Source organism: Saccopteryx bilineata, chromosome 3, assembly GCF_036850765.1.
Source record: "Saccopteryx bilineata isolate mSacBil1 chromosome 3, mSacBil1_pri_phased_curated, whole genome shotgun sequence".
NCBI classification, from domain to species: domain Eukaryota; kingdom Metazoa; phylum Chordata; class Mammalia; order Chiroptera; family Emballonuridae; genus Saccopteryx; species Saccopteryx bilineata.
The window spans coordinates 15,874,906-15,890,096 of NC_089492.1; the positions used below are offsets into that span (position 1 = coordinate 15,874,906).

The 15,191-nt window shown below is 41.9% G+C and overlaps 1 protein-coding gene and 1 pseudogene across 2 annotated transcripts in view; one reads left to right on the top strand and one right to left on the bottom strand.

Moving 5' to 3' along the window:
* Positions 1-15,191, top strand: part of SNTB1 (syntrophin beta 1) — a 232,902-nt gene that overhangs the window by 61,355 nt on the left and 156,356 nt on the right. The window lies entirely within an intron of this gene.
* Positions 525-685, bottom strand: LOC136332580 (small nucleolar RNA U3; annotated as a pseudogene).

Genomic DNA, 15,191 nt, shown 5'->3' on the forward strand with positions numbered 1-15,191 from the left:
ATGGGGAGGTAGGGAAGAGTCATGTCACCAGTGTGGTGAGATCTAGAGCCATGAAGAGGTGTACCCCTGTTAGCGTTTGTTGCTGTGTGCAGCCACGATCAGAGTGGACATCTAGGTGGACATCTTAAAATAAGTACTTTCAGATCTCTTCCCATTTTCATCCTCCTGCCTCTGCTCCCAATGGCTGGACCAAAGGGAAGTCAGAGGGCAACAAGACTTGGCACTGGAATCCACAGAGGTCAGTCTTCCAGGACATCAGGAAGGGCAGCGTGGACTTGCGTGTCAGGAGCTGTAATGGAGAATAACCAGCCATTTAATTTGGATAATGAAAGAAAGGACACCACTGGAAAACTGGAGAGTTTGGGCGAGCTGGGTTTTACAAAAAATATATGCCAAGTTATTTAGTGAAAACTGATATATTATTTTAAGTCTAGGTGTGTTTTCATTATTTTTTAAAGATTTTATTTATGTATTTTATTTAGAGAAGAGAGAGAGAGGGAGAGAGAAAAAAGAAGGGGGGAGGAGCAGAAAGCATCAACTTCCATGTGTGCCTTGACCAGGCAAACCCAGGGGTTCGAACCAGTGACCTCAACATTCTAGGTTGATGCCTTATCCACTGCGCCACTACAGGTCAGGCATAAGTGTTTTAACAAACTATAGAAATGATCCCTGAAAGTATAGTCTTTATAAGTGTTTTAAAAACACAGCAAACAATACTAGATGCTAGAGAAAGGGAGATACAATAGATACATATGTGACTTACATTTCCTGCTTACTCCTGATTCAGTTTTAGGGGGCAGAAGTATGCCCCAAATTAATCTGTGGGTGGTATCTATTCACAGCTTCTTTTTTCCTGGAAAAACTCTACCAACACTAAAGTAATAATAATAATAATAAACTGAAATAAAAAAGGAAACATTATGCCCATTGTGTCTTCTGCAATCATAGATAGCCCTATCTTGTATTTACTGGTAAAAATTTTTTGAATTACTGCCACATCAAGCATATTAAGAGTAACTGAACAGTTTAGTATTGTGTTCTGAGGGAGTAAGGATGCTCTGACTTCTCCAATAGAGTTCTCCTCCAGGGCTGGTAGAGGTGCCAAGACTTATGACAGATCATAATTGTCTTGTGTAGCCCAAAGCATCTGCACATCTTTCTATAGAGGGGAACTGCATTGTTAGCATTGATTTTCACTTCAGTAGATCCATCGGCTTTTAGAGGGAAGTGAGAGGTACTGATTTTCAGTGTAAGAGATATAGACATGCCTTCTCTTAAGGGTTGGAGTAATCGACTTCTCTTTCTAATGAACCAGAAATTAATGGAGGTGAAGACATACATTTACCCAGCCCACTACCTTCTCCTGGAAGGGATTCCTTGGCAGAAAAAAAGAAGGCATAACATTTTCCTTCTCTTGAGCCCTGTCTATTGGCATAACACTAGTGTGTTCTTGCATTAGTGTGAGATTTACAGGTTTAGGAACAGAGAGAGAATTTCAGCACCACCTCCCATTATAAAAAGGATGACAACCCCCAAAAGCCCTACCCCTCTGAAAGCACCTCAGTTACTAGCTGGGCTGCCTGCTGTTTCTTTAATGTTATATTCACAGATTACAAGGGGGGGGTGTCTCCCTTTATCAGGACACAGGACACCCTTATCAGGACACCCTTAAGCAAATCAAACTCCAAAGATTTTCAGCTTCCTTCTTTGATGCTGGTGTCTTAAACAAAGACCTTCGTGTGACCCTTCACTCAGCTTTCTGTTCACTGAATCTGATTACGCCTGCTTGCATGACAGACATCAGTCAACAAGAGTGACGCTGGCCAGATATCAGGAACACCGATCGAGAAGCCTCAAGAAGCTAAGGGAAGGGTGTCCAGCGTGTTCTTGTCATTACCTCTGTGTTACAAGTTATTTCCAGTCTCCAAGTGATAATGAAACACAGCTACTCGGAGTCACTTTAAAATTAAACTTCATTGGGATTGAGCTCACATTCTCTGTCCCTACTAATCGGAGGTTTCCCTGCAGGACAATTGTGCAGAAAGACCTGTGAAGAAGAATTTCTGCTTCCTTAGGGCAGACACTGACTTAGAAGCCAGAGGTGTCTGAGCAAGTCACCACCTTCATAACTTCTTTAATACGCACAGGAGAAAAGCAAGTCTATTTATTTATACTAGGCTTAGATTCCTGGAATGACCAGAAACCCAGCAGGCAAGTAAGAACATTTTAGACTTTATCTATCTTCCAAGAACAGCTAGTTTTGATAGTTATCCTAAAGGAGGAATGGTTCTATTGTCTGGACATGCCCTTGTTGAACTTTTGACCTTTCCTTTAGGAGATCTGTTGTTCGAAGGACTTGACTATGCATAAAAATTACTTTAGAAATTTGCATATACAATACTATGTAGGGCACTTTGAGAAAATTCTCAGTAGTCATTTGCCTTAAGAATTTTTGCCTTATATTTTAGAAACAAATGCTCCTGCAACCCCCACCCCCACCCCAGTTTGTATAAGATAGCTTTCCCCCTTGTTCAGCAGAATGTTTCTGTAACCTGCGGTGCATACATTTAAGGGTCTGCAGGCCCTGGCCAGTTAGCTCAATCAGAGCGTCTTCCAGAAACAACAAGGTTGCGGGTTTGATCCTGGGTGAGTGCACACAGGGGAAGCAGCCAGTGAGTGCATGACTGAGTGGAACAACAAAGGAAGCTTCCCTTCCCCCTCCCCTCTGTCTCTCTGAATATAAAGAAGAAATTCAGCCCTGGCTGGATAGCTCGGTTGGTTGGAGCATTGTCCCATATTGCGGAGGATGCCTATTCGATTCCAGGTTGGGCACATACAGGAGCAGCTCCATGTTCCTGTCTGTCTCTTCCTGCCTCTCAAAAAAAAAAAAAAAAAAGGTCCTCAGTACCCTGATAAGTAACTGTTGATTGCTCTCTTAGTCCACTCGGACTGCTATAACAAAGGATCATGAACTGGGTGGCTTATAAACAATAAGCATTTATTTCTCCCACTTCTAGAGACTGGGAAGTCCTAGCTCAAGGCACTGGCCCATTCCTTGTTTGGAGAGAGCCACATCCTGTTCACAGATGGCCATGTTTTCACTGTGTCCTTACATGGCAAAAGGGACAAGGGAGCTTTTTTGGACCCCTTCTAAAAAAGCACGAATTTCATTCATGAGGGTGGGGCACATCCCAAAGGCCCCACCTCTTCACATGCTCACCCTGGGGGTTAGGATTTCAGCATATATTTGGGGTTGGGGGGAGGCGCATAAACATTCTGTCCATAGCAATTATAAAAACAAACAAAGCCTTCTTAGTCATTCCATTTGAAACCAAGTCAGTCGCAGTGTTTTCTGATTACAACGTAATTGGTACAGTGTCAGTGATGAGGGACAAGAAGGACAAAGCAGATATTTGCTCTGCTGAGCTTCTGGCTTGCCTTGCGTGGTGTCTCCAGGATACAGCCTATGGCTCTGCCAGGATTCGTGTACCGCCAAGGAGCGCTCAGCATCCTTTCTCTGCAGTCCTCATCTTTTTCGGAAATGCGCTGTTTTTCACTCACCTTCAGGGACCTGGCAGCCCCTCTGTGACCTCTGCGGGGCCTCAGGGGGGCTTCCTGAGCCTACCCCCCTCCACGTCACATTTCTTTGCAATGTCTTCTTTTTGCATACTTAGACATCTCTATATATTCTATCTTCCTCAGCATTTGAGGCTTGACTTGAGGCTTACAATGGAGTCACTATGGGTTTAACTTGTCACCACCCCGCCCACAGTAGGTGGGGTTGATCTGTCCTCCTTCCTCCCTTTTACAAGACCCACAGGGAAACTTAGTTTTTAGAAATTCATGCTCTGTTTGGGGTCTCCTCTGACTTGACTATGGTGTTCCCATCTAAAAAAGTATCAATCAATCTGATAATTCCCAGAAAGAGGAAGAACTGAATAGTTTTACTCTAAGAGACAAATCCATTATTCCAGTCTATGAAGGTAACTGAAAGCCCTTGAAAAGAACCCGTAATGCAATGCCGCCACCTGGCTTGAAACAGTTAAGAAATGTCCGAAAGGTAGAAACCTTCCTCCCCTAGCTGTAGGAGGAAGCTTGGACAAGGTGTCCTAGGAGTCACCCAGCTGGGGCAGGATGTTCAGGGATCCTCCTGTCAATCAATCTCTCTGCCTCTATAGAAAAATAAATGGCCTTAGGCCTCTCTCAATAACTTATCCCTTATTCAGTAATCCTGAGTTGGTATACTTTTCCTTCTGAAAATCTTTATGAAAATTTTTTTCTATTGCTTTTTAAATCAATGCAATAAAATGCCCTGCAGAGGCAGGAAAATGTTTTTAATGGCATAGTTTTCTATCTTAAATGTGTCCCTTAAGCCAGAGCCATAAATGGGCAGGCACTGTTCTGCTTGGCTGGGAGACAGCTGGATTTTTTTTTTAATTTGAAAGTCTTTGATTTTCTTCTCTTGTTTCCACAGGCCCTGTCATTTCCTATTGTTTTTCAACCAGCCCATTCACATATGTACAATATTCTACCTGCCCAGCCCCTGTGGATATCTGGGTTTGGGACTCTTGATTTAAATTCTCATTCTTTCAACTTTATTTATAAAAGATAATATTTCTCTGTAAAAGACAATAAAAATCACCTCTCTATTTCCTACACATAGCCATTCAATACTGACCCTAGGATATTTTTGGAGAATGAGGCATTATTATGATGTATTTTTCTCTTATATGATTAGGTAAAATTGGTACTGTGTGCCAATTTCCATAGTGTAAATTCTCCCACCATGACTGGTTCAAGGCTGCCTATGCAAAACTATTGAATGCTGATCTGGAAAGATAAGCACATACTTGGTTGTGCACGCTAGCTCCTAGGACACCACAAATTGCTGATCATATCCATGATCCCTTCCTGATTTATTTCTTCACATATGAGGTAATTGGATGAAGAGCTCATCTGAGTTTGGCAATGGACAGAGCAAAATGCCTAGGGAAAATATGAAATACATTTCTCCAGTAAACTTTAGAAATTATATGAAATATGAGATTAGCAATTCTTTTCTAGAAAGGTCAATTAGTAAATATTATAGGTCACATACACTTTTTGTCACATGCTCTTTTTTCTTAGCATGCTGGCTATATAAATATCAATACATGCCAAGAGCCAGCTGGTAGACACCCCTGATATAAAAGAATAAAACTGGGGAAGATACTCAGATTCATATTTTTTAAAATTAGGAGTAGGTAAAGTACCATTCTTCTAAACACATTTATCTGAATACCAATGCATAGGACTGGACTCCAAGTTACCTAGAGATTTTTAATACAAGGAAAGAAAATCAAGTTCCACCAAGACTTAGTAGGCTTGGATATACATCTGGAATGTGATCATGCAAGAATCATGCCTTATCTAAAAGGAGATGAGCTATAGGAAGTATAGATGAATGCACTGAACACAAAGAAGATGCAGCCTTGTGTTCAAACTCACTGCCCTATGTTAATATGTGGACAGAGGGCTGATGTGATGTTATTGTGCCTGATGATTAAGAGCATGAGCCGTGGGTTCAAACCCTCGCTCTTTCACTGTTTAGATGTGATATAACCAATCTTAGACTCTCTGGGCCTCAATTTACACATCTGTTAAATGGCTATTATCATTGTAACCATTTCATAGTGCTGCTGTGAAGATTAAATGAGTAATTAGATTTAAAGTGCTTTGTGTCTGGCACATGACAAAAGCTGTATAACTGTTAGTTATTATTGTGACTATTAGTATTATACTTTGAAGTCCCATAAAGGAAATGGATGAGGCCTTCTTGAGAGATCACTCTATATGAGAAGAATGTGGAAGTAATGGGGGCACCTGAATTTGATTGTTTTATTCTATGTAAAACATAGCATGTGCCAAGTTCTTGACCTTGAAAGCTTCATAGCTGAGAAGATAAAGTGATCAGGGCAGCAGCCTCTATGAACTTCATCATATCCTTGGCCATATGCATAAATGGTATATCACTTCTAGTTCTGCTCATGTTACTATAATTAGAGAATCGAAAGAAAGAAAGAAAGAGAAAGAGAGAGAGAGAGAAAGAAAGAAAGAAAGAAAGAGAAAAAAAAGAAAGAAAAAAAGAAAGAAAGAGAAAGAAATCCAGTATCTTGCCTGTGGCAAGCACAGACCACAGACATTTTAATAGAAAAGAGCAAATAGCCTGACCAGGTGGTGGCATCATAGATAGAGTGTCAGACTGGGACACTGAGGACCCAGGTTCAAAACCCCAAGATCACCAGCTTGAGTGCAGGCTTACCAGTTTGAGCATGAGGTCCCCAGCTAGAGCGTGGGATCATAGACATGACCTCATCATCAATGGCTTGAAGCCTAAGCTCACTGGCTTGAACCCAAGGTCACTGGCTTAAGTAAGGGGTCACCAGCTCAGATGAAGCCCCCAGGTCAAGGCACATATGAGAAAGCAATTAGTAAACAACTAAAGTGCCACAACTATGAGTTGATGCTTCTCATTTCTTTCCCTTCCTGTCTGTCTGCTCCCCCGTCTCTCAAAAAAAAAAAAAAAAAAAAGGGCAGATAATTGCTTTTATAGTATCTCTTTTAGGACCATTGACTAATTTCCCTGCGTCTGGACTGGATGGTCTATGAATTGAGGTTCATGCATGACTGTATCATTTTTACCCATGCCATCCCCAACTCTTCCATTCACTTTGCAATTTGGGGTAAGTCACTTCCTTACTGTTAAAGTGGGAGTTATAGCAACACTTCTCCATCTGGACAGAAGGCAAAAATTTGAAGAAGAATTAGAAAGCACTCTACAAACCCAAATGCTTTGTAAATATTTAATACTTAGTAGTTGAGGTAAATGTCAGGAGAGTGTGGAACCCAACATTAATCTTTTTGTTATGACAGCTCTTTAGATGTGTTTAATTCCTCCGCCCAAACACTGCGACCCTGAACTTCTCTGACCCTTTTTCCATTCCTTGTTTTTCCTCTCCCACTGTGCCCAAATATTTCCTATTCAACATCAAATAAGAGTTCATTCAAGTTCTTCCGCAAAAGGTAGTTTTAGCTCATTGAGAGTCCCCATGTGGTGGTCTCCATCTTGACTTCCTAAATGCTGGTACAAAAAAAACCCCACAGACTGCACTGGGAAATTCCTTTTGTTGACAGACATACCCCTGTGTGTTAGAATCTGACTCAACACCCTCGTACCAGAACAGCCCCCACTGTTGAAGCCCTCTCTTCTGATTGAGCTAGCTCATTTCCATGGATAGGAAATGAAGTAATTTCCCGTTGATTTCACAACACTGCTGGGTCCTGGTAACTAGGGAGACCCTGTGTCTGCCACTGTCAGCAGGTTCACTGATTGAGGACAGAAGGGTTTCAGGTAAATTGGGGAGGGGGGATATTATTTTTTAAATACTTTTAATAATGTGTGGAGTCCTTTTCCAGCTTAACTTTTTTTCTTTTGAAATTACAAGAGCTTTTCAGCAAATGCTGGTCTGGACACAAGGGGGCTTCACAGGGGGGATTTGTCACACTCTGGGGACAGCTTTGGCTCTGCCCACGTCCACCCACCTCAGCTGCCAAACAGAAGAACAATTCTTGTGGACAATGATTTGCATGGCAGTTTTCGTTTATTCCTAAATTGCAGAAATGGTTGAGGAGTGAAGTCTTCTGGTCACTTTTTATTGGAACAGAATGAAGCATAGAGTTGGGAAATTCTTAAGGCTGGCATGCATTTGGTGAAAAAAAAATGAAAACTTTGTATTTTTTGTTTTGAAAGAAACCTTAGTGATGATGCATGCAATTATCTGAGGCTAGATAGCTTACTTATGTTTGTCCTGAGCTTTGTGATTTGCCTGGGATTTCCATGGACATATTCTTCTCAGCCTTGAATGTATTGTTTCTGAGGCTTTGTGTTGATGATGCCAGTGGCAGTCAGGACAGAGCTAGGATGAATGACTGGGAGCTGTAATGGGGAGGTTTATTCCCTAAAGGTCTCAGCCTCTGCATCTGTAGAGAGGTATAACTAGAGTACCCCACTTCTTAGCATTGCTATCAGGAGTTAAATAAGGTAGAAAGCCTAGCACATGCTAAGCACTAAACAAATATTAGCTTTCATGACTATAATGCAAATAAAACTTAATCTTGAACTTCTTAAGTTATTAGCTTCCTTCCTCCTCTTTGTGCTTCTTTGCTATTTTTATTCAACAAAATATGTATTTACTATCTAGTCTATTCTAAGCACTGGATTAAGGTCTTTACGTTCATTGATCTTATTTAATTCCCCATGATGAGCCTTAAGGTTGGTGTTATTAGCAACAGAACTTTATAATCCTGGGGCTATAGCCTCGAACAAGGCAGATATTGTACCTTTCTGCCAGAGCTTATGACAGAGTGGGAAAGTCAGATGTCAAACTGGTAATTACAATAAATAACCGTAGTAACCTACTCCTCCCTGAGGTAATTAATGCCTGTGTCTCCGTTGTGATGACTGGACCCTGGAGCTGAAACAGATTGCTAAGCGCTGTGTGTTGTTCACCCACCTCTTGAATCCCTTAGGGATCTTACCAGCCAAAATCTTGAAATTTAAAGATGGAAGAGAATGGATATGGTTGTTTGTATTTGATAGGCTGCAGCTGATTATTTGACATTTCCTAGGAAACAAGAGACACAGACCCGTGTTCCATTCCTCCTTTCAGGAGGGACCAAAGAGCTGGGAAGCCTGAGTCAGCGTTCTTAGAGAAGGCAGTTGACGAAAGAGAAACATTACTTGATTGGGTAATTGGAAGTTGAGCACAGACCCACGACTGAGATCCAGAGTCACTCACTGAGCCTGGGCCCTGCAGCTCCGTGTAGCTGCATACTGAGCAGAACTAATGATTTAGTGAGGAAAATGATAGGGACGCCTCTGCACATATTCCCAGTTGCCAGCCACAGATACCTTTCCTAACCTTCCATTAAAAACCACAGCCAGATTTTTAACACAGGTAGACACTCCCATCCATACAAGATGATCTCGCAGATACGATGACTCATTTCAGCAAGAGGAAGGACCAGACCACCCAATGATTCTGAAATAAATCATCAATTTTTTTTCCACTTAGAACTTCTCAGAAACGACACTTGTCTACCTCATCCTTTGCATACATGTAATTTTACTCCCAATCAGGGTCTCTTGAGGAAGGTCCATTTTCTCTGTCATCCCTGTGATGCTTGTCACATGGACTAACACACTTGCCATTGCCTAACGGCTGTAGTTCTGATTGTCCCTTGCAATGATGTGTTTTACCCCAAAGGATAAACTTCTGAAAGCACAGGCAGACAGATTGGACTTATGCCTGTTATGAAAGTGGCTAACCCCTGTTTATCAGCCTGCAAGTGTCTCAAAGAAATGTTGTATGTGCTCCCTGTTCAGAGACTATTTCTTTGTTCCAAACAGAAATGATCAACTCTGAACCCAAGCATATCGTGTAACAATCTGAAAAGAAAAAAAAAAACACAACAAAACCGTTTCATACTGAAGAACCAAGAACCCACATCCTCACAATGAAGTTTCTGCTTTTCTGCTCAAACCGAGGGGTAACAGGAAAGTCTGAAGTGTTAAGTTTCGCAAGAGACAGCAAACATCACTTGGGTGGTTTGTGTTTTGCTTTTTTTTTTTTTTTTATCAACTGTAATGCTCTCTTGCTCTCGGTGGTTCAGGGTTGCAGAAATGAACAGTTAACATAGCAGTTGTAGGAAGGTATTTGATAACCCAAGGAGACTTGAAAATGAGCTGCTTTTCCCCAACAAGTCATCTCTGCACTTTGAAGAAAAGAACACAGCCGCCGTGTCCTATAAAAAAGTGACAGTAATATAAACTCTTTCCAAAGGTTTTGAGCTTTCCAACTTTTAATTTTCATACCCCTGAGGAGAGATAAGCATCTTGAAAGGCTCCAAATTGCTTCATAAGGCTGTCAAAGGAAGCGGCCGTTTGAAAGACCGCTCATGGCTCGTACAGTACCCGCCCCCCATTTTCATGAAATAAAATCGCTGTACCAGTTGCCTTTGCAGAAATTATACAGCATGTGGGAATGCTGAGTGTCTTCAGCTGAAGTTCATTTTAGGGGTATTTAAAAATTTAGGAAGTCATAATCATTACCTAGAATTAAACCCCAGTATCTACAACAGCTGCGGTGCTTGCATGATAAACTGGGAGGTTCTGCTGGGGACAGCTGTGTGTCTGACTTTTGGGTTCTGGGTTTAGTGCTAGTCGCTGTGTGATTCAGGGCACGTCTCCTTTCACCTGGCCCCAGAGTCCTCCCTCGGGACATTGCGCCTGCTCTCTGAGGTCCTTTCTTGCACTGATGTTCTATGACTCGCGAAGGGTGAGGCAGCTCGCCTTTGGTAGTGAAATATTAAACAGCCTAAGAAGTCTCAGACGTGGTCTCTTCCAAGCCTGCCTTCTCCAGGACTTCATAAACTGGCCCAGAGTGATAATATCAATCCTTATTGATTCGTTTGTAATGCTTGGCCATTGACCATCTTTCATTCTCTCTGGATCTGAAAAAAAAAAAAAGGAACTACTCCCTCATTTTATGGAATGTGTATGGTCCCTTAATATAGTGGTTGTGTAGTTTCTCTAACCGGGGAGAGGAAAAAGAGAGAGCTAACCATGCTGTTTTGTTTTTTTTCCCTCAGATAGGCACAAACTCAGATAGACAGAGTATAATTTGCCTCGGATTTATAAAACTGCAGTCCATTCATTTAACTGAAAACACCTAACTGAAAACACCTGTAGTCATTCTTCTTAGCTGTTATTAAGCCACCACATGACAGATACTGCACTAAGCTCTCTTTCTCTTTCTAGATATATAATTTTTTTTTTTTTTTTTTTTTTTTTTTAGAGAGAGAAAGAGACAGACAGGGATATACAGACAGGAAAGGAGAGAGATGAGAAGCATCAACTCTTAGTTGTAACACGTTAGTTGTTCATTGATTGCTTTCTCATATGTGCCTTGACAGGGGGCTACAGCAAACCAAGTGACTCCATGCTCAAGCCAGTGACCTTGGGCTGCAAGCCACGGACCATGCAGTCATTATTATATCACATTCAAACTGGTGACTTCACACTCAAGCTGGTGAGCCCATGCTCAAGCCGGTGACCTTGGAGTTTTGAACCTGGGTCTTCAGCATCTCAAGTCAACATTCTATCCACTGTGCCTGGTCGGGCTATACTAATTAACACCTTTAAATCACCATGAAAGATAAGGGTCATTATGCCCATTTTACAGAAGATGAAATGGAAGTACAAAAATATCAACTTGAGTTAAGTCAACTCAACTTGTGATGGAAGAAACATTCCAATTTATCCCATTGGTGTACCATATATGTGGAATATGTATAAAGCAGGTACGCATAAAATGTATTGAAGAGAAATAAGAGTGATTTTTCCACTTGTAAAAGAGTTTGTTGCAAAATATTTATAGAAGTCATTTTGAGGTCATTTTTAAGCTCGCTGCTTGAATATTAACAATTCATTACAACAATCCTTAACATATTGTAGGTTCTCAGTTTGGCTGAACAGATATGTGGATTTATGACAATGGGGATTCTATATGGAACATCACAGTGGGGTTGGTAATAGAACTGGCTATGCATTTGTTGTATATTGAGATGAAATGATTGTTTTTGCATTCTCCCTGTTTGCACTTCGACCTGACACCACAGTCATTAGCCTGGTGGCTCTCAGAAGCACCAGTACTGTCCAGAATATTCTGGTCATATACAAGCACTTATATATTTATGTATTTTTTCCATAAAAAGCAACACTTTTCACACAATTCTGTATCTCGAAAAACAGAATTTTCTTTTTTTTTTTTTCTTAAGTGAGAAGCGTGATGGCAGAGAGACAGACTCCCACGTGTGCCCTGACCAGGATCCACCCAAAAAAAACCCTAGCAGATGATGCTCTGCCCCTCTGGGGCCATTGCTGTGTTGCTCAACCACCAAGCTACTTTTAGCGCTTGAGGCGAGGCCATGGAGCCATCCTCAGCACCCAGGGCTTACTTGCCCCAACCAAGCCATGGCTGAGGGAGGGGGAGAGAGAGACAGAGAGAGAAAGGGAGAGAGGGTGGGGTGGAGAAGCAGGTGGTGGCTTCTTCTGTGTGTCCTGACTGGGAATCAAACCCAGGACATCCATATGCTGGGACAATGCTCTACGGCTGGGCCAACTGGCCAGGGCTCAGAATTTTCTTAAAAAATTTTTTTTTAATTGTTGACCACATAGGGGTCAGTTGAGAAATATTTTGTTTAACAAATTAATTGACAAAAGGACCCTGGCAGGGTGAATCCTGATCTGGGTGCATGCGGGAGTCTGTCTCCCTGCCACCCTGCTTGTTACTTAAGAAAAAAAAAATTCACGAAGGCAACAGGTAAGAGGGAGGGGGTGGGAGAAAGAATATTGACATGGTCATACCACCCCATACTAACGTCCAGCAAGGCTTGCTCATGATTCTGGCTTCTAACCTCCGTCCTTCCCTTTGTGCTGCAGCAGGGCGCAGTGAGGTACAGCAAACAGACCACAGGGCTTGGAGTCACACTCACATAGTTTGTCACCATTTATTCAGCCAGTGATCAGCAGAGAATCCCATTAAGACCACGCAGCCCAGTGCTAGGCACATGGTAGATTTTACACAGGCATTCTGCACATGTCTGCTCCGTCATGAATCTCCTCAACAATTTTCGGTTCTACTTCGCTGAGTCCTGTTGCGATAGTCTACACACTGTGGAGAAAAAAAATCTGGCCATAGTTTTCTTCACCTCTGAAAGCAGTGGCCAGCGTGTATTGAGTGTTACTGCGCGAGGCATTGCACAAAGCACTTTGCAAACATGGTCACACTTAAGGCTCATGGCAACCCCACAAAGGTGCTACCATTATTTTCTAGACCAGAAACTGAGCCAAAAAGTAAAATAATTTTCTCACAGTCACCCCTCAGACAAATGGCCGCTGCAGGACTTGAACCCTGATCTGCCTGACACCAAAGTGCATGCTCCTAACACACTCGCCTGCCTGTATCAGAAGGTTTTACACTCTGCAGACACAACCTTTAGACATTACAGAAAAGAAATGAGCTTGTTACCATTGCAGCCCTAAAGTTTTTACGCAGCATTTTAATTTGTTGCAAATACAAACAACAGGAGGAGGCACCCTCTGACCCCACATGTCAGACATCTCGTATTATTCTTTGCTAGGTGGGTCATAGCCGGTAAGAGTTTGGAGGCAGTATATTTTCTAATCTCTCCTCCTCCTGTCCAGGAGAACCTTCCTGCATTTTCATCTCTTGATCACAGCGGGCTGATGCGGTTCCTGCAGGGTAATGAGAAAAGCAAGGGAGAAAAGTGTTGACTGAGAATTCTGGCAAACATTATTTAAGCTGAAGAGGAGCGCTGCAGATTAGCCATTGGACGATTAGTGCTAGGAATGCCAGGATGCCTTCCTGTCCCCATGCCAATTTCAGATTTTTATGGCTGTTTAATTACCACCACAACGCCACATCACCACCACGTGCCTCTTCAAAACACGGCTGGAAGTTCATTGTCGACTGCAACCGGTGACAGGCACCCTATCCAGATTGTATATCTTTAATAGCTTTCTTCATTCCCACAACGCTGTCCCAAAGAGTCCAGATAACAGCTCTGACTTTTCCCTCTGAGAACTCATATGTTTTTCTGTATGCACCATGGAAATAAAAAGAAAACTATTTTTTTTCTGCTGAAGAGTGGTTTTCTTTGTAATGATTATTTAAACAGGACACTTTTTGAAAATGGCCACCCTCATCTCACATGTTATCTAAAATTCATTTATAACTTCATTTCGCTATTTGAATCATTCTGGGAATTCCATATTTGTTATCGGTGTTGAAAGAGGAGTTTAATCCATAGAAGGTGATTTTATCGAGAAAATAGCTTTGCTGTGGAAATATGTGGTTCTTTTTTTTTTACAGAGCCAACAAATAGAATCTTTCTCCAATAAAACATATCTTTCGTGTCCAACAATGTCCCTGAGGATGTTTAAGAAACTAGGGAAGTGATCATTTGAGGGCTAAAGTCACATTCAGGCTTTTAAGTGATGGCTAATGATTGTCAAAGAAATGTAGGTGTTAGAAACTAGACTTTCCAAACTGAATGAACACCAAGTGCTTAAAGGAGAGTAAGCAAAATAGTTTTTCTTCTCCTGCACGAGTGAACTGGGACACTCGTGGTAACAACAAAAGCCCTTATTGAGGTCGGAAGAAAGTGAGGTCATTGTTTCAGTGTAATGAGCTAATATCTCACACACTGACCTCCCACAAATCACTGATCAGATTGATCAGATTGCTTTATAACAAATCAACAGTGATAGGTTGTGTTTTCAGCTTTGGGTACAGGAGGTCTAATTCATTGTCAGTGTTAATAATAATAATGAACTGTTTTGAATTTTTTAATGATATTGAGTTTTCACATAGCAACTTTTCAGAGTCTCCCCTGCCTGGGATGAGGAAGTCACTGTCTTAAAGTGAAAAAACAGATAACTGTCTTAAGATTCCGTTCAGCCCTACGTTACTATAATTCCTACGTACATTGTTTTCACACGTATCGCATCTGTTATTTTCCTGTTGTGGCTGCCGCCGCCACCAACTTCCTTCCTTCAGTCTTCTTTAACTTGGGGGTCCAGTGAAAGCAGAGTCTGAGACAGGACTCAGGTGTAGGTCGTTTATTTGGGAGGTGCTCTCAGGAAGCTGGAATGAAGGCAGAGAGTCTGATACAGGGAATAATGGGAGGTCCATCAATGTTGCAAGCATCGTATTGAACCATTAAGCTGGTTACCACTTTGGGCAACTGGGACAATATCTTCTTGGTGATCCTTTGACGAATTGTTCAGAATGCACCTAGAATAGTTGCCCCCCCAACCCCCAATAGGTTTGAATTCTGGAACGTTATCCATCAACCCCTCACCCGCCCCTGCTCCCTCTCCTGACCGCCTCCTTCCCTGACTCTCATTAATGCTTCTGCACTTGCTGAAAAGACTGCGGCTTTGGAGAAAGTTCTGAGGCAGAGGAGTGGCAAAGCCTTAAGAAAGAGACTTTCAGGGTCTAAAGGAACTGTCCCCAGCTGGAGTGAAGTCAGATGTGGTTCAAGTCTCAAGTTGCTGAAGGGATGAG